The sequence below is a fragment of the Pleurodeles waltl genome, chromosome 1_2, assembly GCF_031143425.1.
Source record: "Pleurodeles waltl isolate 20211129_DDA chromosome 1_2, aPleWal1.hap1.20221129, whole genome shotgun sequence".
NCBI classification, from domain to species: domain Eukaryota; kingdom Metazoa; phylum Chordata; class Amphibia; order Caudata; family Salamandridae; genus Pleurodeles; species Pleurodeles waltl.
In genome coordinates, this window is record NC_090437.1 from 1,134,031,921 (window position 1) to 1,134,054,918 (window position 22,998).

Here is a 22,998-nt window from a genome sequence, read left to right on the forward strand (position 1 = left end):
TCTGTGGCAGAAAGTTCTGGAATCTGAGAGGAGGCACAAATTTCCTTCCACCCAGCGTTCCCAGAAGTCTCCCGATAAAAATGATACCTCACTTGTGTGGGTGGGCGTAGCGCCCGCGAGAGGAAATGCCCCAAAGCACAACGTGGACACATCCCATTTTTTGACAGAAAACAGAGCTGTATTTTGCAAAGTGCCTAAATGTAGATTTTGGCCTCTAGCTCAGCCGGTACCTAGGGAAACCTACCAAACCTGTGCATATCTGAAAACTAGAGACCTAGGGGAATCCAAGATGGGGTGACTTGTGGGGCTCTGACCAGGTTCTGTTACCCAGAATCCTTTGCAAACATCAAATTTTGGCTAAAAAAACAGATGTTCCTCACATTTCTGTGGCAGAAAGTTCTGGAATCTGAGAGGAGGCACAAATTTCCTTCCACCCAGCGTTCCCAGAAGTCTCCCGATAAAAATGATACCTCACTTGTGTGGGTAGGCCTAGCGCCCGCGACAGGAAATGCCCCAAAGCACAACGTGGACACATATCATTTTTTGACAGAAAACAGAGCTGTATTTTGCAAAGTGCCTACCTGTAGATTTTGGCCTCTAGCTCAGCCGGCACCTAGGGAAACGTACCAAACCTGTGCATTTCTGAGAACTAGAGACCTAGGGGAATCTAAGATGGGGTGACTTGTGGGGCTCTGACCAGGTTCTGTTACCCAGAATCCTTTGAAACCTCAAAATGTGGCTAAAAAAACACATGTTCCTCACATTTCTGTGGCAGAAAGTTCTGGAATCTGAGAGGAGGCACAAATTTACTTCCACCCAGCGTTCCCCCAAGTCTCCCGATAAAATGATACCTCACTTGTGTGGGTAGGCCTAGCACCCGCGACAGGAAATGCCCCAAAGCACAACGTGGACACATCCCATTTTTTGACAGAAAACAGAGCTGTATTTTGCAAAGTGCCTACCTGTAGATTTTGGCCTCTAGCTCAGCCGGCACCTAGAGAAACCTACCAAACCTGTGCATTTCTGAAAACTAGAGACCTAGGGGAATCCAAGATGGGGTGACTTGTGGGGCTCTGACCAGGTTCTGTTACCCAGAATCCTTTGCAAACCTCAAAATTTGGCTAAAAAAACACATGTTCCTCACATTTCAGTGACAGAAAGTTCTGGAATCTGAGAGGAGGCACAAATTTCCTTCCACCCAGCGTTCCCAGAAGTCTCCCGATAAAAATGATACCTCACTTGTGTGGGTACGCCTAGCGCCCGCGACAGGAAATGCCCCAAAGCACAACGTGGACACATCCCATTTTTTGACAGAAAACAGAGCTGTATTTTGCAAAGTGCCTACCTGTAGATTTTGGCCTCTAGCTCAGCCGGCACATAGGGAAACCTACCAAACCTGTGCATTTCTGTAAACTAGAGACCTAGGGGAATCCAAGATGAGGTGACTTGTGGGGCTCTGACCAGGTTCTGTTACCCAGAATCCTTTGAAACCTCAAAATATGGCTAAAAAAACACGTTCCTCACATTTCTGTGGCAGAAAGTTCTAGAATCTGAGAGGAGGCACAAATTTCCTTCCATCCAGCGTTCCTCCAAGTCTCCCGATAAAATGATACCTCACTTGTGTGGGTAGGCCTAGCACCCGCGACAGGAAATGCCCCAAAGCACAACGTGGACACATCCCATTTTTTGACAGAAAACAGAGCTGTATTTTGCAAAGTGCCTACCTGTAGATTTTGGCCTCTAGCTCAGCCGGCACCTAGGGAAACCTACCAAACCTGTGCATATCTGAAAACTAGAGACCTAGGGGAATCCATGATGCGGTGACTTGTGGGGCTCTGACCAGGTTCTGTTACCCAGAATCCTTTGCAAACCTCAAATTTTGGCTAAAAAAACAGATGTTCCTCACATTTCTGTGGCAGAAAGTTCTGGAATCTGAGAGGAGGCACAAATTTCCTTCCACCCAGCGTTCCCAGAAGTCTCCCGATAAAAATGATACCTCACTTGTGTGGGTAGGCCTAGCGCCCGCGACAGGAAATGCCCCAAAGCACAACGTGGACACATCACATTTTTTGACAGAAAACAGAGCTGTATTTTGCAAAGTGCCTACCTGTAGATTTTGGCCTCTAGCTCAGCCGGCACCTAGGGAAACCTACCAAACCTGTGCATATCTGAAAACTAGAGACCTAGCGGAATCCAAGATGGGGTGACTTGTGGGGCTCTGACCAGGTTCTGTTACCCAGAATCCTTTGCAAACCTCAAACTTTGGCTAAAAAAACACATGTTCCTCACATTTCTGTGACAGAAAGTTCTGGAATCTGAGAGGAGGCACAAATTTCCTTCCACCCAGCGTTCCCAGAAGTCTCCCGATAAAGATGATACCTCACTTGTGTGGGTAGGCCTAGCGCCCGCGACAGGAAATGCCCCAAAGCACAACGTGGACACATCCCATTTTTTGACAGAAAACAGAGCTGTATTTTGCAAAGTGCCTACCTGTAGATTTTGGCCTCTAGCTCAGCCGGCACCTAGGGAAACCTACAAAACCTGTGCATTTCTGAAAACTAGAGACCTAGGGGAATCCAAGATGGGGTGACTTGTGGGGCTCTGACCAGGTTCTGTTACCCAGAATCGTTTGCAAACCTCAAAATTTGGCTAAAAAAACACATGTTCCTCATATTTCTGTGGCAGAAAGTTCTGGAATCTGAGAGGAGCCACAAATTTCCTTCCACCCAGCGTTACCCCAAGTCTCCCGATAAAAATGATACCTCACTTGTGTGGGTAGGTATAGCACCCACGACAGGAAATGCCCCAAAGCGCAACGTGGACACATCCAATTCTTTGACAGAAAACAGAGCTGTATTTTGCAAAGTGCCTACCTGTAGATTTTGGCCTCTAGCTCAGCCGGCACCTAGGGAAACCTACCAAACCTGTGCATATCTGAAAACTAGAGACCTAGGGGAATCCAAGATGGGGTGACTTGTGGGGCTCTGACCAGGTTCTGTTACCCAGAATCCTTTGCAAACCTCAAACTTTGGCTACAAAAACACATGTTCCTCACATTTCTGTGGCAGAAAGTTCTGGAATGCGAGAGGAGGCACAAATTTCCTTCCACCCAGCGTTCCCAGAAGTCTCCCGATAAAAATGATACCTCACTTGTATGGGTAGGCATAGCGCCCGCGACAGGAAATGCCCCAAAGCACAAAGTGGACACATCCCATTTTTTGACAGAAAACAGAGCTGTATTTTGCAAAGTGCCTACCTGTAGATTTTGGCCTCTAGCTCAGCCGGGACCTAGGGAAACCTACCAAACCTGTGCATTTCTGAAAACTAGAGACCTAGGGGAATCCAAGATGGGGTGACTTGTGGGGCTCTGACCAGGTTCTGTTACCCAGAATCCTTTGCAAACCTCAAAATTTGGCTAAAAAAACACATGTTCCTCACATTTCTGTGACAGAAAGTTCTGGAATGTGAGAGGAGGCACAAATTTCCTTCCACCCAGCGTTCCCCCAAGTCTCCCGATAAAATGATACCTCACTTGTGTGGGTAGGCCTAGCTCCTGCGACAGGAAATGCCCTAAAGCACAACGTGGACACATCCCATTTTTTGACAGAAAACAGAGTTGTATTTTGCAAAGTGCCTACCTGTAGATTTTGGCCTCTAGCTCAGCCGGCACCTATGGAAACCTACCAAACCTGTGCATATCTGAAAACTAGAGACCTAGGGGAATCCAAGATGGGGTGACTTGTGGGGCTCTGACCAGGTTCTGTTACCCAGAATCCTTTGCAAACCTCAAACTTTGGCTAAAAAAACAAATGTTCCTCACATTTGTGTGGCAGAAAGTTCTGGAATCTGAGAGGAGGCACAAATTTCCTTCCACCCAGCGTTCCCAGAAGTCTCCCGTTAAAAATGATACCTCACTTGTGTGGGTAGGCCTAGCGCCCCGCGACAGGAAATGCCCCAAAGCACAACGTGGATACATCCCATTTTTTGACAGAAAACAGAGCTGTATTTTGCAAAGTGCCTACCTGTAGATTTTGGCCTCTAGCTCAGCCGGCACCTAGGGAAACCTACCAAACCTGTGCATTTCTGACAACTAGAGACCTAGGGGAATCCAAGATGGTGTGACTTGTGGGGCTCTGACCAGGTTCTGTTACCCAGAATCCTTTGCAAACCTCAAAATGTGGCTGAAAAAACACATGTTCCTCACATTTCTGTGACAGAAAGTTCTGGAATCTGAGAGGAGGCACAAATTTCCTTCCACCCAGGGTTCCCCCAAGTCTCCCGATAAAATGATACCTCACTTGTGTGGGTAGGCCTAGCACCCGTGACAGGAAATGCCCCAAAGCACAACGTGGACACATCCCATTTTTTGACAGAAAACAGAGCTGTATTTTGCAAAGTGCCTACCTGTAGATTTTGGCCTCTAGCTCAGCCGGCACCTAGGGAAACCTACCAAACCTGTGCATATCTGAAAACTAGAGACCAGGGGAATCCAAGATGGGGTGACTTGTGGGGCTCTGACCAGGTTCTGTTACCCAGAATCCTTTGCAAACTTCAAAATTTGGCTAAAAAAACACATGTTCCTCACATTTCTGTGACAGAAAGTTCTGGAATCTGAGAGGAGGCACAAATTTCCTTCCACCCAGCGTTCCCCCAAGTCTCCCGATAAATTGATACCTCACTTGTGTGGGTAGGTATAGCACCCACGACAGGAAATGCCCCAAAGCGCAACGTGGACACATCCAATTCTTTGACAGAAAACAGAGCTGTATTTTGCAAAGTGCCTACCTGTAGATTTTGGCCTCTAGCTCAGCCGGCACCTAGGGAAACCTACCAAACCTGTGCATTTCTGAAAACTAGAGACCTAGGGGAATCCAAGATGGGGTGACTTGTGGGGCTCTGACCAGGTTCTGTTACCCAGAATCCTTTGCAAACCTCAAATTTTGGCTAAAAAAACACATGTTCCTCACATTTCTGTGACAGAAAGTTCTGGAATGTGAGAGGAGGCACAAATTTCCTTCCACCCAGCGTTCCCCCAAGTCTCCCGATAAAATGATACCTCACTTGTGTGGTTAGGCCTAGCACCCGCGACAGGAAATGCCCCAAAGCACAACGTGGACACATCCCATTTTTTGACAGAAAACAGAGCTGTATTTTGCAAAGTGCCTACCTGTAGATTTTGGCCTCTAGCTCAGCCGGCACCTAGGGAAACCTACCAAACCTGTGCATATCTGAAAACTAGAGACCTAGGGGAATCCAAGATGGGGTGACTTGTTGGGCTCTGACCAGGTTCTGTTACCCAGAATCCTTTGCAAACCTGAAACTTTGGCTACAAAAACACATGTTCCTCACATTTCTGTGGCAGAAAGTTCTGGAATGCGAGAGGAGGCACAAATTTCCTTCCACCCAGCGTTCCCAGAAGTCTCCCAATAAAAATGATACCTCACTTGTGTGGGTAGGCGTAGCGCCCGCGACAGGAAATGCCCCAAAGCACAACGTGGACACATCCCATTGTTTGACAGAAAACAGAGCTGTATTTTGCAAAGTGCCTACCTGTAGATTTTGGCCTCTAGCTCAGCCGGCACCTAGGGAAACCTACCAAACCTGTGCATTTCTGAAAACTAGAGACCTAGGGGAATCCAAGATGGGGTGACTTGTGGGGCTCTGACCAGGTTCTGTTACCCAGAATCCTTTGCAAACCTCAAAATGTGGCTGAAAAAACACATGTTCCTCACATTTCTGTGGCAGAAAGTTCTGGAATCTGAGAGGAGGCACACATTTCCTTCCACCCAGCGTTACCCCAAGTCTCCCGATAAAATGATACCTCACTTGTGTGGGTAGGTATAGCACCCACGACAGGAAATGCCCCAAAGCGCAACGTGGACACATCCAATTCTTTGACAGAAAACAGAGCTGTATTTTGCAAAGTGCCTACCTGTAGATTTTGCCTCTAGCTCAGCCGGCACCTAGGGAAACCTACCAAACCTGTGCATATCTGAAAACTAGAGACCTAGCGGAATCCAAGATGGGGTGACTTGTGGGGCTCTGACCAGGTTCTGTTACCCAGAATCCTTTGCAAACATCAAATTTTGGCTAAAAAAACAGATGTTCCTCACGTTTCTGTGGCAGAAAGTTCTGGAATCTGAGAGGAGGCACAAATTTCCTTCCACCCAGCGTTCCCAGAAGTCTCCCGATAAAAATGATACCTCACTTGTGTGGGTGGGCGTAGCGCCCGCGAGAGGAAATGCCCCAAAGCACAACGTGGACACATCCCATTTTTTGACAGAAAACAGAGCTGTATTTTGCAAAGTGCCTACCTGTAGATTTTGGCCTCTAGCTCAGCCGGTACCTAGGGAAACCTACCAAACCTGTGCATATCTGAAAACTAGAGACCTAGGGGAATCCAAGATGGGGTGACTTGTGGGGCTCTGACCAGGTTCTGTTACCCAGAATCCTTTGCAAACATCAAATTTTAGCTAAAAAAACAGATGTTCCTCACATTTCTGTGGCAGAAAGTTCTGGAATCTGAGAGGAGGCACAAATTTCCTTCCACCCAGCGTTCCCAGAAGTCTCCCGATAAAAATGATACCTCACTTGTGTGGGTAGGCCTAGCGCCCGCGACAGGAAATGCCCCAAAGCACAACATGGACACATATAATTTTTTGACAGAAAACAGAGCTGTATTTTGCAAAGTGCCTACCTGTAGATTTTGGCCTCTAGCTCAGCCGGCACCTAGGGAAACGTACCAAACCTGTGCATTTCTGAGAACTAGAGACCTAGGGGAATCTAAGATGGGGTGACTTGTGGGGCTCTGACCAGGTTCTGTTACCCAGAATCCTTTGAAACCTCAAAATGTGGCTAAAAAAACACATGTTCCTCACATTTCTGTGGCAGAAAGTTCTGGAATCTGAGAGGAGGCACAAATTTACTTCCACCCAGCGTTCCCCCAAGTCTCCCGATAAAATGATACCTCACTTGTGTGGGTAGGCCTAGCACCCGCGACAGGAAATGCCCCAAAGCACAACGAGGACACATCCCATTTTTTGACAGAAAACAGAGCTGTATTTTGCAAAGTGCCTACCTGTAGATTTTGGCCTCTAGCTCAGCCGGCACCTAGAGAAACCTACCAAACCTGTGCATTTCTGAAAACTAGAGACCTAGGGGAATCCAAGATGGGGTGACTTGTGGGGCTCTGACCAGGTTCTGTTACCCAGAATCCTTTGCAAACCTCAAAATTTGGCTAAAAAAACACATGTTCCTCACATTTCAGTGACAGAAAGTTCTGGAATCTGAGAGGAGGCACAAATTTCCTTCCACCCAGCGTTCCCAGAAGTCTCCCGATAAAAATGATACCTCACTTGTGTGGGTACGCCTAGCGCCCGCGACAGGAAATGCCCCAAAGCACAACGTGGACACATCCCATTTTTTGACAGAAAACAGAGCTGTATTTTGCAAAGTGCCTACCTGTAGATTTTGGCCTCTAGCTCAGCCGGCACATAGGGAAACCTACCAAACCTGTGCATTTCTGTAAACTAGAGACCTAGGGGAATCCAAGATGAGGTGACTTGTGGGGCTCTGACCAGGTTCTGTTACCCAGAATCCTTTGAAACCTCAAAATATGGCTAAAAAAACACGTTCCTCACATTTCTGTGGCAGAAAGTTCTAGAATCTGAGAGGAGGCACAAATTTCCTTCCATCCAGCGTTCCTCCAAGTCTCCCGATAAAATGATACCTCACTTGTGTGGGTAGGCCTAGCACCCGCGACAGGAAATGCCCCAAAGCACAACGTGGACACATCCCATTTTTTGACAGAAAACAGAGCTGTATTTTGCAAAGTGCCTACCTGTAGATTTTGGCCTCTAGCTCAGCCGGCACCTAGGGAAACCTACCAAACCTGTGCATTTCTGTAAACTAGAGACCTAGGGGAATCCAAGATGAGGTGACTTGTGGGGCTCTGACCAGGTTCTGTTACCCAGAATCCTTTGAAACCTCAAAATATGGCTAAAAAAACACGTTCCTCACATTTCTGTGGCAGAAAGTTCTAGAATCTGAGAGGAGGCACAAATTTCCTTCCATCCAGCGTTCCTCCAAGTCTCCCGATAAAATGATACCTCACTTGTGTGGGTAGGCCTAGCACCCGCGACAGGAAATGCCCCAAAGCACAACGTGGACACATCCCATTTTTTGACAGAAAACAGAGCTGTATTTTGCAAAGTGCCTACCTGTAGATTTTGGCCTCTAGCTCAGCCGGCACCTAGGGAAACCTACCAAACCTGTGCATATCTGAAAACTAGAGACCTAGGGGAATCCATGATGCGGTGACTTGTGGGGCTCTGACCAGGTTCTGTTACCCAGAATCCTTTGCAAACCTCAAATTTTGGCTAAAAAAACAGATGTTCCTCACATTTCTGTGGCAGAAAGTTCTGGAATCTGAGAGGAGGCACAAATTTCCTTCCACCCAGCGTTCCCAGAAGTCTCCCGATAAAAATGATACCTCACTTGTGTGGGTAGGCCTAGCGCCCGCGACAGGAAATGCCCCAAAGCACAACGTGGACACATCACATTTTTTGACAGAAAACAGAGCTGTATTTTGCAAAGTGCCTACCTGTAGATTTTGGCCTCTAGCTCAGCCGGCACCTAGGGAAACCTACCAAACCTGTGCATATCTGAAAACTAGAGACCTAGCGGAATCCAAGATGGGGTGACTTGTGGGGCTCTGACCAGGTTCTGTTACCCAGAATCCTTTGCAAACCTCAAACTTTGGCTAAAAAAACACATGTTCCTCACATTTCTGTGACAGAAAGTTCTGGAATCTGAGAGGAGGCACAAATTTCCTTCCACCCAGCGTTCCCAGAAGTCTCCCGATAAAGATGATACCTCACTTGTGTGGGTAGGCCTAGCGCCCGCGACAGGAAATGCCCCAAAGCACAACGTGGACACATCCCATTTTTTGACAGAAAACAGAGCTGTATTTTGCAAAGTGCCTACCTGTAGATTTTGGCCTCTAGCTCAGCCGGCACCTAGGGAAACCTACCAAACCTGTGCATTTCTGAAAACTAGAGACCTAGGGGAATCCAAGATGGGGTGACTTGTGGGGCTCTGACCAGGTTCTGTTACCCAGAATCGTTTGCAAACCTCAAAATTTGGCTAAAAAAACACATGTTCCTCATATTTCTGTGGCAGAAAGTTCTGGAATCTGAGAGGAGCCACAAATTTCCTTCCACCCAGCGTTACCCCAAGTCTCCCGATAAAAATGATACCTCACTTGTGTGGGTAGGTATAGCACCCACGACAGGAAATGCCCCAAAGCGCAACGTGGACACATCCAATTCTTTGACAGAAAACAGAGCTGTATTTTGCAAAGTGCCTACCTGTAGATTTTGGCCTCTAGCTCAGCCGGCACCTAGGGAAACCTACCAAACCTGTGCATATCTGAAAACTAGAGACCTAGGGGAATCCAAGATGGGGTGACTTGTGGGGCTCTGACCAGGTTCTGTTACCCAGAATCCTTTGCAAACCTCAAACTTTGGCTACAAAAACACATGTTCCTCACATTTCTGTGGCAGAAAGTTCTGGAATGCGAGAGGAGGCACAAATTTCCTTCCACCCAGCGTTCCCAGAAGTCTCCCGATAAAAATGATACCTCACTTGTATGGGTAGGCGTAGCGCCCGCGACAGGAAATGCCCCAAAGCACAAAGTGGACACATCCCATTTTTTGACAGAAAACAGAGCTGTATTTTGCAAAGTGCCTACCTGTAGATTTTGGCCTCTAGCTCAGCCGGCACCTAGGGAAACCTACCAAACCTGTGCATTTCTGAAAACTAGAGACCTAGGGGAATCCAAGATGGGGTGACTTGTGGGGCTCTGACCAGGTTCTGTTACCCAGAATCCTTTGCAAACCTCACAATTTGGCTAAAAAAACACATGTTCCTCACATTTCTGTGACAGAAAGTTCTGGAATCTGAGAGGAGGCACAAATTTCCTTCCACCCAGCGTTCCCAGAAGTCTCCCGATAAAAATGATACCTCACTTGTATGGGTAGGCGTAGCGCCCGCGACAGGAAATGCCCCAAAGCACAACGTGGACACATCCCATTTTTTGACAGAAAACAGAGCTGTATTTTGCAAAGTGCCTACCTGTAGATTTTGGCCTCTAGCTCAGCCGGCACCTAGGGAAACCTACCAAACCTGTGCATTTCTGAAAACTAGAGACCTAGGGGAATCCAAGATGGGGTGACTTGTGGGGCTCTGACCAGGTTCTGTTACCCAGAATCCTTTGCAAACCTCAAAATTTGGCTAAAAAAACACATGTTCCTCACATTTCTGTGACAGAAAGTTCTGGAATCTGAGAGGAGGCACAAATTTCCTTCCATCCAGCGTTCCCCCAAGTCTCCCGATAAAATGATACCTCACTTGTGTGGGTAGGCCTAGCTCCTGCGACAGGAAATGCCCCAAAGCACAACGTGGATACATCCCATTTTTTGACAGAAAACAGAGCTGTATTTTGCAAAGTGCCTACCTGTAGATTTTGGCCTCTTGCTCAGCCGGCACCTAGGGAAACCTACCAAACCTGTGCATTTCTGACAACTAGAGACCTAGGGGAATCCAAGATGGTGTGACTTGTGGGGCTCTGACCAGGTTCTGTTACCCAGAATCCTTTGCAAACCTCAAAATTTGGCTAAAAAAACACATGTTCCTCACATTTCTGTGACAGAAAGTTCTGGAATCTGAGAGGAGGAACAAATTTCCTTCCACCCAGCGTTCCCCCAAGTCTCCCGATAAAAATGATACCTCACTTGTGTGGGTAGGTATAGCACCCACGACAGGAAATGCCCGAAAGCGCAACGTGGACACATCCAATTCTTTGACAGAAAACAGAGCTGTATTTTGCAAAGTGCCTACCTGTAGATTTTGGCCTCTAGCTCAGCCGGCACCTAGGGAAACCTACCAAACCTGTGCATATCTGAAAACTAGAGACCTAGGGGAATCCAAGATGGGGTGACTTGTGGGGCTCTGACCAGGTTCTGTTACCCAGAATCCTTTGCAAACCTCAAACTTTGGCTACAAAAACACATGTTCCTCACATTTCTGTGGCAGAAAGTTCTGGAATGCGAGAGGAGGCACAAATTTCCTTCCACCCAGCGTTCCCAGAAGTCTCCCGATAAAAATGATACCTCACTTGTATGGGTAGGTGTAGCGCCCGCGACAGGAAATGCCCCAAAGCACAACGTGGACACATCCCATTTTTTGACAGAAAACAGAGCTGTATTTTGCAAAGTGCCTACCTGTAGATTTTGGCCTCTAGCTCAGCCGGCACCTAGGGAAACCTACCAAACCTGTGCATTTCTGAAAACTAGAGACCTAGGGGAATCCAAGATGGGGTGACTTGTGGGGCTCTGACCAGGTTCTGTTACCCAGAATCCTTTGCAAACCTCAAAATTTGGCTAAAAAAACACATGTTCCTCACATTTCTGTGACAGAAAGTTCTGGAATCTGAGAGGAGGCACAAATTTCCTTCCACCCAGCGTTCCCCCAAGTCTCCCGATAAAATGATACCTCACTTGTGTGGGTAGGCCTAGCTCCTGCGACAGGAAATGCCCTAAAGCACAACGTGGACACATCCCATTTTTTGACAGAAAATAGAGTTGGATTTTGCAAAGTGCCTACCTGTAGATTTTGGCCTCTAGCTCAGCCGGCACCTAGGGAAACCTACCAAACCTGTGCATATCTGAAAACTAGAGACCTAGGGGAATCCAAGATGGGGTGACTTGTGGGGCTCTGACCAGGTTCTGTTACCCAGAATCCTTTGCAAACCTCAAACTTTGGCTAAAAAAACACATGTTCCTCACATTTCTGTGGCAGAAAGTTCTGGAATCTGAGAGGAGGCACAAATTTCCTTCCACCCAGCGTTACCAGAAGTCTCCCGTTAAAAATGATACCTCACTTGTGTGGGTAGGCCTAGCGCCCGCGACAGGAAATGCCCCAAAGCACAACGTGGATACATCCCATTTTTTGACAGAAAACAGAGCTGTATTTTGCAAAGTGCCTACCTGTAGATTTTGGCCTCTAGCTCAGCCGGCACCTAGGGAAACCTACCAAACCTGTGCATTTCTGACAACTAGAGACCTAGGGGAATCCAAGATGGTGTGACTTGTGGGGCTCTGACCAGGTTCTGTTACCCAGAATCCTTTGCAAACCTCAAAATGTGGCTGAAAAAACACATGTTCCTCACATTTCTGTGACAGAAAGTTCTGGAATCTGAGAGGAGGCACAAATTTCCTTCCACCCAGGGTTCCCCCATGTCTCCCGATAAAATGATACCTCACTTGTGTGGGTAGGCCTAGCACCCGCGACAGGAAATGCCCCAAAGCACAACGTGGACACATCCCATTTTTTGACAGAAAACAGAGCTGTATTTTGCAAAGTGCCTACCTGTAGATTTTGGCCTCTAGCTCAGCCGGCACCTAGGGAAACCTACCAAACCTGTGCATATCTGAAAACTAGAGACCTAGGGGAATCCAAGATGGGGTGACTTGTGGGGCTCTGACCAGGTTCTGTTACCCAGAATCCTTTGCAAACCTCAAAATTTGGCTAAAAAAACACATGTTCCTCACATTTCTGTGACAGAAAGTTCTGGAATCTGAGAGGAGGCACAAATTTCCTTCCACCCAGCGTTCCCCCAAGTCTCCCGATAAAATGATACCTCACTTGTGTGGGTAGGTATAGCACCCACGACAGGAAATGCCCCAAAGCGCAACGTGAACACATCCAATTCTTTGACAGAAAACAGAGCTGTATTTTGCAAAGTGCCTACCTGTAGATTTTGGCCTCTAGCTCAGCCGGCACCTAGGGAAACCTACCAAACCTGTGCATTTCTGAAAACTAGAGACCTAGGGGAATCCAAGATGGGGTGACTTGTGGGGCTCTGACCAGGTTCTGTTACCCAGAATCCTTTGCAAACCTCAAATTTTGGCTAAAAAAACACATGTTCCTCACATTTCTGTGACAGAAAGTTCTGGAATGTGAGAGGAGGAACAAATTTCCTTCCACCCAGCGTTCCCCCAAGTCTCCCGATAAAATGATACCTCACTTGTGTGGTTAGGCCTAGCACCCGCGACAGGAAATGCCCCAAAGCACAACGTGGACACATCCCATTTTTTGACAGAAAACAGAGCTGTATTTTGCAAAGTGCCTACCTGTAGATTTTGGCCTCTAGCTCAGCCGGCACCTAGGGAAACCTACCAAACCTGTGCATATCTGAAAACTAGAGACCTAGGGGAATCCAAGATGGGGTGACTTGTTGGGCTCTGACCAGGTTCTGTTACCCAGAATCCTTTGCAAACCTCAAACTTTGGCTACAAAAACACATGTTCCTCACATTTCTGTGGCAGAAAGTTCTGGAATGCGAGAGGAGGCACAAATTTCCTTCCACCCAGCGTTCCCAGAAGTCTCCCGATAAAAATGATACCTCACTTGTGTGGGTAGGCCTAGCGCCCGCGACAGGAAATGCCCCAAAGCACAACGTGGACACATCCCATTTTTTGACAGAAAACAGAGCTGTATTTTGCAAAGTGCCTACCTGTAGATTTTGGCCTCTAGCTCAGCCGGCACCTAGGGAAACCTACCAAACCTGTGCATTTCTGAAAACTAGAGACCTAGGGGAATCCAAGATGGGGTGACTTGTGGGGCTCTGACCAGGTTCTGTTACCCAGAATCCTTTGCAAACCTCAACATTTGGCTAAAAAAACACATGTTCCTCACATTTATGTGACAGAAAGTTCTGGAATCTGAGAGGAGGCACAAATTTCCTTCCACCCAGCGTTCCCCCAAGTCTCCCGATAAAATGATACCTCACTTGTGTGGGTAGGCCTAGCTCCTGCGACAGGAAATGCCCTAAAGCACAACGTGGACACATCCCATTTTTTGACAGAAAACAGAGTTGTATTTTGCAAAGTGCCTACCTGTAGATTTTGGCCTCTAGCTCAGCCGGCACCTAGGGAAACCTACCAAACCTGTGCATATCTGAAAACTAGAGACCTAGGGGAATCCAAGATGGGGTGACTTGTGGGGCTCTGACCAGGTTCTGTTACCCAGAATCCTTTGCAAACCTCAAACTTTGGCTAAAAAAACACATGTTCCTCACATTTCTGTGGCAGAAAGTTCTGGAATCTGAGAGGAGGCACAAATTTCCTTCCACCCAGCGTTACCAGAAGTCTCCCGTTAAAAATGATACCTCACTTGTGTGGGTAGGCCTAGCGCCCGCGACAGGAAATGCCCCAAAGCACAACGTGGATACATCCCATTTTTTGACAGAAAACAGAGCTGTATTTTGCAAAGTGCCTACCTGTAGATTTTGGCCTCTAGCTCAGCCGGCACCTAGGGAAACCTACCAAACCTGTGCATTTCTGACAACTAGAGACCTAGGGAAATCCAAGATGGTGTGACTTGTGGGGCTCTGACCAGGTTCTGTTACCCAGAATCCTTTGCAAACCTCAAAATGTGGCTGAAAAAACACATGTTCCTCACATTTCTGTGACAGAAAGTTCTGGAATCTGAGAGGAGGCACAAATTTCCTTCCACCCAGGGTTCCCCCATGTCTCCCGATAAAATGATACCTCACTTGTGTGGGTAGGCCTAGCACCCGCGACAGGAAATGCCCCAAAGCACAACGTGGACACATCCCATTTTTTGACAGAAAACAGAGCTGTATTTTGCAAAGTGCCTACCTGTAGATTTTGGCCTCTAGCTCAGCCGGCACCTAGGGAAACCTACCAAACCTGTGCATATCTGAAAACTAGAGACCTAGGGGAATCCAAGATGGGGTGACTTGTGGGGCTCTGACCAGGTTCTGTTACCCAGAATCCTTTGCAAACCTCAAAATTTGGCTAAAAAAACACATGTTCCTCACATTTCTGTGACAGAAAGTTCTGGAATCTGAGAGGAGGCACGAATTTCCTTCCACCCAGCATTCCCCCAAGTCTCCCGATAAAATGATACCTCACTTGTGTGGGTAGGTATAGCACCCACGACAGGAAATGCCCCAAAGCGCAACGTGGACACATCCAATTCTTTGACAGAAAACAGAGCTGTATTTTGCAAAGTGCCTACCTGTAGGTTTTGGCCTCTAGCTCAGCCGGCACCTAGGGAAACCTACCAAACCTGTGCATTTCTGAAAACTAGAGACCTAGGGGAATCCAAGATGGGGTGACTTGTGGGGCTCTGACCAGGTTCTGTTACCCAGAATCCTTTGCAAACCTCAAATTTTGGCTAAAAAAACACATGTTCCTCACATTTCTGTGACAGAAAGTTCTGGAATGTGAGAGGAGGAACAAATTTCCTTCCACCCAGCGTTCCCCCAAGTCTCCCGATAAAATGATACCTCACTTGTGTGGTTAGGCCTAGCACCCGCGACAGGAAATGCCCCAAAGCACAACGTGGACACATCACATTTTTTGACAGAAAACAGAGCTGTATTTTGCAAAGTGCCTACCTGTAGATTTTGGCCTCTAGCTCAGCCGGCACCTAGGGAAACGTACCAAACCTGTGCATATCTGAAAACTAGAGACCTAGGGGAATCCAAGATGGGGTGACTTGTTGGGCTCTGACCAGGTTCTGTTACCCAGAATCCTTTGCAAACCTCAAACTTTGGCTACAAAAACACATGTTCCTCACATTTCTGTGGCAGAAAGTTCTGGAATGCGAGAGGAGGCACAAATTTCCTTCCACCCAGCGTTCCCAGAAGTCTCCCGATAAAAATGATACCTCACTTGTGTGGGTAGGCGTAGCGCCCGCGACAGGAAATGCCCCAAAGCACAACGTGGACACATCCCATTTTTTGACAGAAAACAGAGCTGTATTTTGCAAAGTGCCTACCTGTAGATTTTGGCCTCTAGCTCAGCCGGCACCTAGGGAAACCTACCAAACCTGTGCATTTCTGAAAACTAGAGACCTAGGGGAATCCAAGATGGGGTGACTTGTGGGGCTCTGACCAGGTTCTGTTACCCAGAATCCTTTGCAAACCTCAAAATTTGGCTAAAAAAACACATGTTCCTCACATTTCTGAGACAGAAAGTTCTGGAATCTGAGAGGAGGCACAAATTTCCTTCCACCCAGCGTTCCCCCAAGTCTCCCGATAAAATGATACCTCACTTGTGTGGGTAGGCCTAGCTCCTGCGACAGGAAATGCCCTAAAGCACAACGTGGACACATCCCATTTTTTGACAGAAAACAGAGTTGTATTTTGCAAAGTGCCTACCTGTAGATTTTGGCCTCTAGCTCAGCCGGCACCTAGGGAAACCTACCAAACCTGTGCATATCTGAAAACTAGAGACCTAGGGGAATCCAAGATGGGGTGACTTGTGGGGCTCTGACCAGGTTCTGTTACCCAGAATCCTTTGCAAACCTCAAACTTTGGCTAAAAAAACACATGTTCCTCACATTCCTGTGGCAGAAAGTTCTGGAATCTGAGAGGAGGCACACATTTCCTTCCACCCAGCGTTACCCGAAGTCTCCCGATAAAATGATACCTCACTTGTGTGGGTAGGTATAGCACCCACGACAGGAAATGCCCCAAAGCGCAACGTGGACACATCCAATTCTTTGACAGAAAACAGAGCTGTATTTTGCAAAGTGCCTACCTGTAGATTTTGGCCTCTAGCTCAGCCGGCACCTAGGGAAACCTACCAAACCTGTGCATATCTGAAAACTAGAGACCTAGCGGAATCCAAGATGGGGTGACTTGTGGGGCTCTGACCAGGTTCTGTTACCCAGAATCCTTTGCAAACCTCAAACTTTGGCTAAAAAAACACATGTTCCTCACATTTCTGTGACAGAAAGTTCTGGAATCTGAGAGGAGGCACAAATTTCCTTCCACCCAGCGTTCCCAGAAGTCTCCCGATAAAAATGATACCTCACTTGTGTGGGTAGGCCTAGCGCCCGCGACAGGAAATGCCCCAAAGCACAACGTGGACACATCCCATTTTTAGACAGAAAAAAGAGCTGTATTTTGCAAAGTGCCTACCTGTAGATTTTGGCCTCTAGCTCAGCAGGCACCTAGGGAAACCTACCAAACCTGTGCATATCTGAAAACTAGAGACCTAGGGGAATCCAAGATGGGGTGACTTGTGGGGCTCTGACCAGGTTCTGTTACCCAGAATCCTTTGCAAACCTCAAATTTTGGCTAAAAAAACAGATGTTCCTCACATTTCTGTGGCAGAAAGTTCTGGAATCTGAGAGGAGGCACAAATTTCCTTCCACCCAGCGTTCCCAGAAGTCTCCCGATAAAAATGATACCTCACTTGTGTGGGTAGGCCTAGCGCCCGCGACAGGTAATGCCCCAAAGCACAACGTGGACACATCCCATTTTTTGACAGAAAACAGAGCTGTATTTTGCAAAGTGCCTACCTGTAGATTTTGGCCTCTAGCTCAGCCGGCACCTAGGGAAACGTACCAAACCTGTGCATTTCTGAGAACTAGAGACCTAGGGGAATCTAAGATGGGGTGACTTGTGGGGCTCTGACCAGGTTCTGTTACCCAGAATCCTTTGAAACCTCAAAATGTGGCTAAAAAAACACATGTTCCTCACATTTCTGTGGCAGAAAGTTCTGAAATCTGAGAGGAGGCACAAATTTACTTCCACCCAGCGTTCCCCCAAGTCTCCCGATAAAATGATACCTCACTTGTGTGGGTAGGCCTAGCACCCGCGACAGGAAATGCCCCAAAGCACAACGTGGACACATCCCATTTTTTGACAGAAAACAGAGCTGTATTTTGCAAAGTGCCTACCTGTAGATTTTGGCCTCTAGCTCAGCCGGCACCTAGGGAAACCTACCAAACCTGTGCATTTCTGAAAACTAGAGACCTAGGGGAATCCAAGATGGGGTGACTTGTGGGGCTCTGACCAGGTTCTGTTACCCAGAATCCTTTGCAAACCTCAACATTTGGCTAAAAAAACACATGTTCCTCACATTTCTGTGACAGAAAGTTCTGGAATCTGAGAGGAGGCACAAATTTCCTTCCACCCAGCGTTCCCAGAAGTCTCCCGATAAAAATGATACCTCACTTGTGTGGGTACGCCTAGCGCCCGCGACAGGAAATGCCCCAAAGCACAACGTGGACACATCCCATTTTTTGACAGAAAACAGAGCTGTATTTTGCAAAGTGCCTACCTGTAGATTTTGGCCTCTAGCTCAGCCGGCACATAGGGAAACCTACCAAACCTGTGCATTTCTGTAAACTAGAGACCTAGGGGAATCCAAGATGAGGTGACTTGTGGGGCTCTGACCAGGTTCTGTTACCCAGAATCCTTTGAAACCTCAAAATATGGCTAAAAAAACACGTTCCTCACATTTCTGTGGCAGAAAGTTCTGGAATCTGAGAGGAGGCACAAATTTCCTTCCATCCAGCGTTCCTCCAAGTCTCCCGATAAAATGATACCTCACTTGTGTGGGTAGGACTAGCACCCGCGACAGGAAATGCCCCAAAGCACAACGTGGACACATCCCATTTTTTGACAGAAAACAGAGCTGTATTTTGCAAAGTGCCTACCTGTAGATTTTGGCCTCTAGCTCAGCCGGCACCTATGGAAACCTACCAAACCTGTGCATATCTGAAAACTAGAGACCTAGGGGAATCCCAGATGGGGTGACTTGTGGGGCTCTGACCAGGTTCTGTTACCCAGAATCCTTTGCAAACCTCATATTTTGGCTAAAAAAACAGATGTTCCTCACATTTCTGTGGCAGAAAGTTCTGGAATCTGAGAGGAGGCACAAATTTCCTTCCACCCAGCGTTCCCAGAAGTCTCCCGATAAAAATGATACCTCACTTGTGTGGGTAGGCCTAGCGCCCGCGACAGGAAATGCCCCAAAGCACAACGTGGACACATCACATTTTTTGACAGAAAACAGAGCTGTATTTTGCAAAGTGCCTACCTGTAGATTTTGGCCTCTAGCTCAGCCGGCACCTAGGGGAACCTACCAAACCTGTGCATATCTGAAAACTAGAGACCTAGTGGAATCCAAGATGGGGTGACTTGTGGGGCTCTGACCAGGTTCTGTTACCCAGAATCCTTTGCAAACCTCAAACTTTGGCTAAAAAAAACACATGTTCCTCACATTTCTGTGACAGAAAGTTCTGGAATCTGAGAGGAGGCACAAATTTCCTTCCACCCAGCGTTCCCAGAAGTCTCCCGATAAAAATGATACCTCACTTGTGTGGGTAGGCCTAGCGCCCGCGACAGGAAATGCCCCAAAGCACAACGTGGACACATCCCATTTTTTGACAGAAAACAGAGCTGTATTTTGCAAAGTGCCTACCTGTAGATTTTGGCCTCTAGCTCAGCCGGCACCTAGGGAAACCTACCAAACCTGTGCATTTCTGAAAACTAGAGACCTAGGGGAATCCAAGATGGGGTGACTTGTGGGGCTCTGACCAGGTTCTGTTACCCAGAATCGTTTGCAAACCTCAAAATTTGGCTAAAAAAACACATGTTCCTCATATTTCTGTGGCAGAAAGTTCTGGAATCTGAGAGGAGCCACACATTTCCTTCCACCCAGCGTTACCCCAAGTCTCCCGATAAAAATGATACCTCACTTGTGTGGGTAGGTATAGCACCCACGACAGGAAATGCCCCAAAGCGCAACGTGGACACATCCAATTCTTTGACAGAAAACAGAGCTGTATTTTGCAAAGTGCCTACCTGTAGATTTTGGCCTCTAGCTCAGCCGGCACCTAGGGAAACCTACCAAACCTGTGCATATCTGAAAACTAGAGACCTAGGGGAATCCAAGATGGGGTGACTTGTGGGGCTCTGACCAGGTTCTGTTACCCAGAATCCTTTGCAAACCTCAAACTTTGGCTACAAAAACACATGTTCCTCACATTTCTGTGGCAGAAAGTTCTGGAATGCGAGAGGAGGCACACATTTCCTTCCACCCAGCGTTCCCAGAAGTCTCCCGATAAAAATGATACCTCACTTGTGTGGGTAGGCGTAGCGCCCGCGACAGGAAATGCCCCAAAGCACAACGTGGACACATCCCATTTTTTGACAGAAAACAGAGCTGTATTTTGCAAAGTGCCTACCTGTAGATTTTGGCCTCTAGCTCAGCCGGCACCTAGGGAAACCTACCAAACCTGTGCATTTCTGAAAACTAGAGACCTAGGGGAATCCAAGATGGGGTGACTTGTGGGGCTCTGACCAGGTTCTGTTACCCAGAATCCTTTGCAAACCTCAAATTTTGGCTAAAAAAACACATGTTCCTCACATTTCTGTGACAGAAAGTTCTGGAATGTGAGAGGAGGAACAAATTTCCTTCCACCCAGCGTTCCCCCAAGTCTCCCGATAAAATGATACCTCACTTGTGTGGTTAGGCCTAGCACCCGCGACAGGAAATGCCCCAAAGCACAACGTGGACACATCCCATTTTTTGACAGAAAACAGAGCTGTATTTTGCAAAGTGCCTACCTGTAGATTTTGGCCTCTAGCTCAGCCGGCACCTAGGGAAACCTACCAAACCTGTGCATATCTGAAAACTAGAGACCTAGGGGAATCCAAGATGGGGTGACTTGTTGGGCTCTGACCAGGTTCTGTTACCCAGAATCCTTTGCAAACCTCAAACTTTGGCTACAAAAACACATGTTCCTCATATTTCTGTGGCAGAAAGTTCTGGAATGCGAGAGGAGGCACAAATTTCCTTCCACCCAGCGTTCCCAGAAGTCTCCCGATAAAAATGATACCTCACTTGTGTGGGTAGGCGTAGCGCCCGCGACAGGAAATGCCCCAAAGCACAACGTGGACACATCCCATTTTTTGACAGAAAACAGAGCTGTATTTTGCAAAGTGCCTACCTGTAGATTTTGGCCTCTAGCTCAGCCGGCACCTAGGGAAACCTACCAAACCTGTGCATTTCTGAAAACTAGAGACCTAGGGGAATCCAAGATGGGGTGACTTGTGGGGCTCTGACCAGGTTCTGTTACCCAGAATCCTTTGCAAACCTCAAAATTTGGCTAAAAAAACACATGTTCCTCACATTTCTGAGACAGAAAGTTCTGGAATCTGAGAGGAGGCACAAATTTCCTTCCACCCAGCGTTCCCCCAAGTCTCCCGATAAAATGATACCTCACTTGTGTGGGTAGGCCTAGCTCCTGCGACAGGAAATGCCCTAAAGCACAACGTGGACACATCCCATTTTTTGACAGAAAACAGAGTTGTATTTTGCAAAGTGCCTACCTGTAGATTTTGGCCTCTAGCTCAGCCGGCACCTAGGGAAACCTACCAAACCTGTGCATATCTGAAAACTAGAGACCTAGGGGAATCCAAGATGGGGTGACTTGTGGGGCTCTGACCAGGTTCTGTTACCCAGAATCCTTTGCAAACATCAAACTTTGGCTAAAAAAACACATGTTCCTCACATTCCTGTGGCAGAAAGTTCTGGAATCTGAGAGGAGGCACACATTTCCTTCCACCCAGCGTTACCCGAAGTCTCCCGATAAAATGATACCTCACTTGTGTGGGTAGGTATAGCACCCACGACAGGAAATGCCCCAAAGCGCAACGTGGACACATCCAATTGTTTGACAGAAAACAGAGCTGTATTTTGCAAAGTGCCTACCTGTAGATTTTGGCCTCTAGCTCAGCCGGCACCTAGGGAAACCTACCAAACCTGTGCATATCTGAAAACTAGAGACCTAGCGGAATCCAAGATGGGGTGACTTGTGGGGCTCTGACCAGGTTCTGTTACCCAGAATCCTTTGCAAACCTCAAACTTTGGCTAAAAAAACACATGTTCCTCATATTTCTGTGACAGAAAGTTCTGGAATCTGAGAGGAGGCACAAATTTCCTTCCACCCAGCGTTCCCAGAAGTCTCCCGATAAAAATGATACCTCACTTGTGTGGGTAGGCCTAGCGCCCGCGACAGGAAATGCCCCAAAGCACAACGTGGACACATCCCATTTTTTTACAGAAAACAGAGCTGTATTTTGCAAAGTGCCTACCTGTAGATTTTGGCCTCTAGCTCAGCAGGCACCTAGGGAAACCTACCAAACCTGTGCATATCTGAAAACTAGAGACCTAGCGGAATCCAAGATGGGGTGACTTGTGGGGCTCTGACCAGGTTCTGTTACCCAGAATCCTTTGCAAACCTCAAACTTTGGCTAAAAAAAACACATGTTCCTCACATTTCTGTGACAGAAAGTTCTGGAATCTGAGAGGAGGCACAAATTTCCTTCCACCCAGCGTTCCCAGAAGTCTCCCGATAAAAATGATACCTCACTTGTGTGGGTAGGCCTAGCGCCCGCGACAGGAAATGCCCCAAAGCACAACGTGGACACATCCCATTTTTTGACAGAAAACAGAGCTGTATTTTGCAAAGTGCCTACCTGTAGATTTTGGCCTCTAGCTCAGCCGGCACCTAGGGAAACCTACCAAACCTGTGCATTTCTGAAAACTAGAGACCTAGGGGAATCCAAGATGGGGTGACTTGTGGGGCTCTGACCAGGTTCTGTTACCCAGAATCGTTTGCAAACCTCAAAATTTGGCTAAAAAAACACATGTTCCTCATATTTCTGTGGCAGAAAGTTCTGGAATCTGAGAGGAGCCACACATTTCCTTCCACCCAGCGTTACCCCAAGTCTCCCGATAAAAATGATACCTCACTTGTGTGGGTAGGTATAGCACCCACGACAGGAAATGCCCCAAAGCGCAACGTGGACACATCCAATTCTTTGACAGAAAACAGAGCTGTATTTTGCAAAGTGCCTACCTGTAGATTTTGGCCTCTAGCTCAGCCGGCACCTAGGGAAACCTACCAAACCTGTGCATATCTGAAAACTAGAGACCTAGGGGAATCCAAGATGGGGTGACTTGTGGGGCTCTGACCAGGTTCTGTTACCCAGAATCCTTTGCAAACCTCAAACTTTGGCTACAAAAACACATGTTCCTCACATTTCTGTGGCAGAAAGTTCTGGAATGCGAGAGGAGGCACAAATTTCCTTCCACCCAGCGT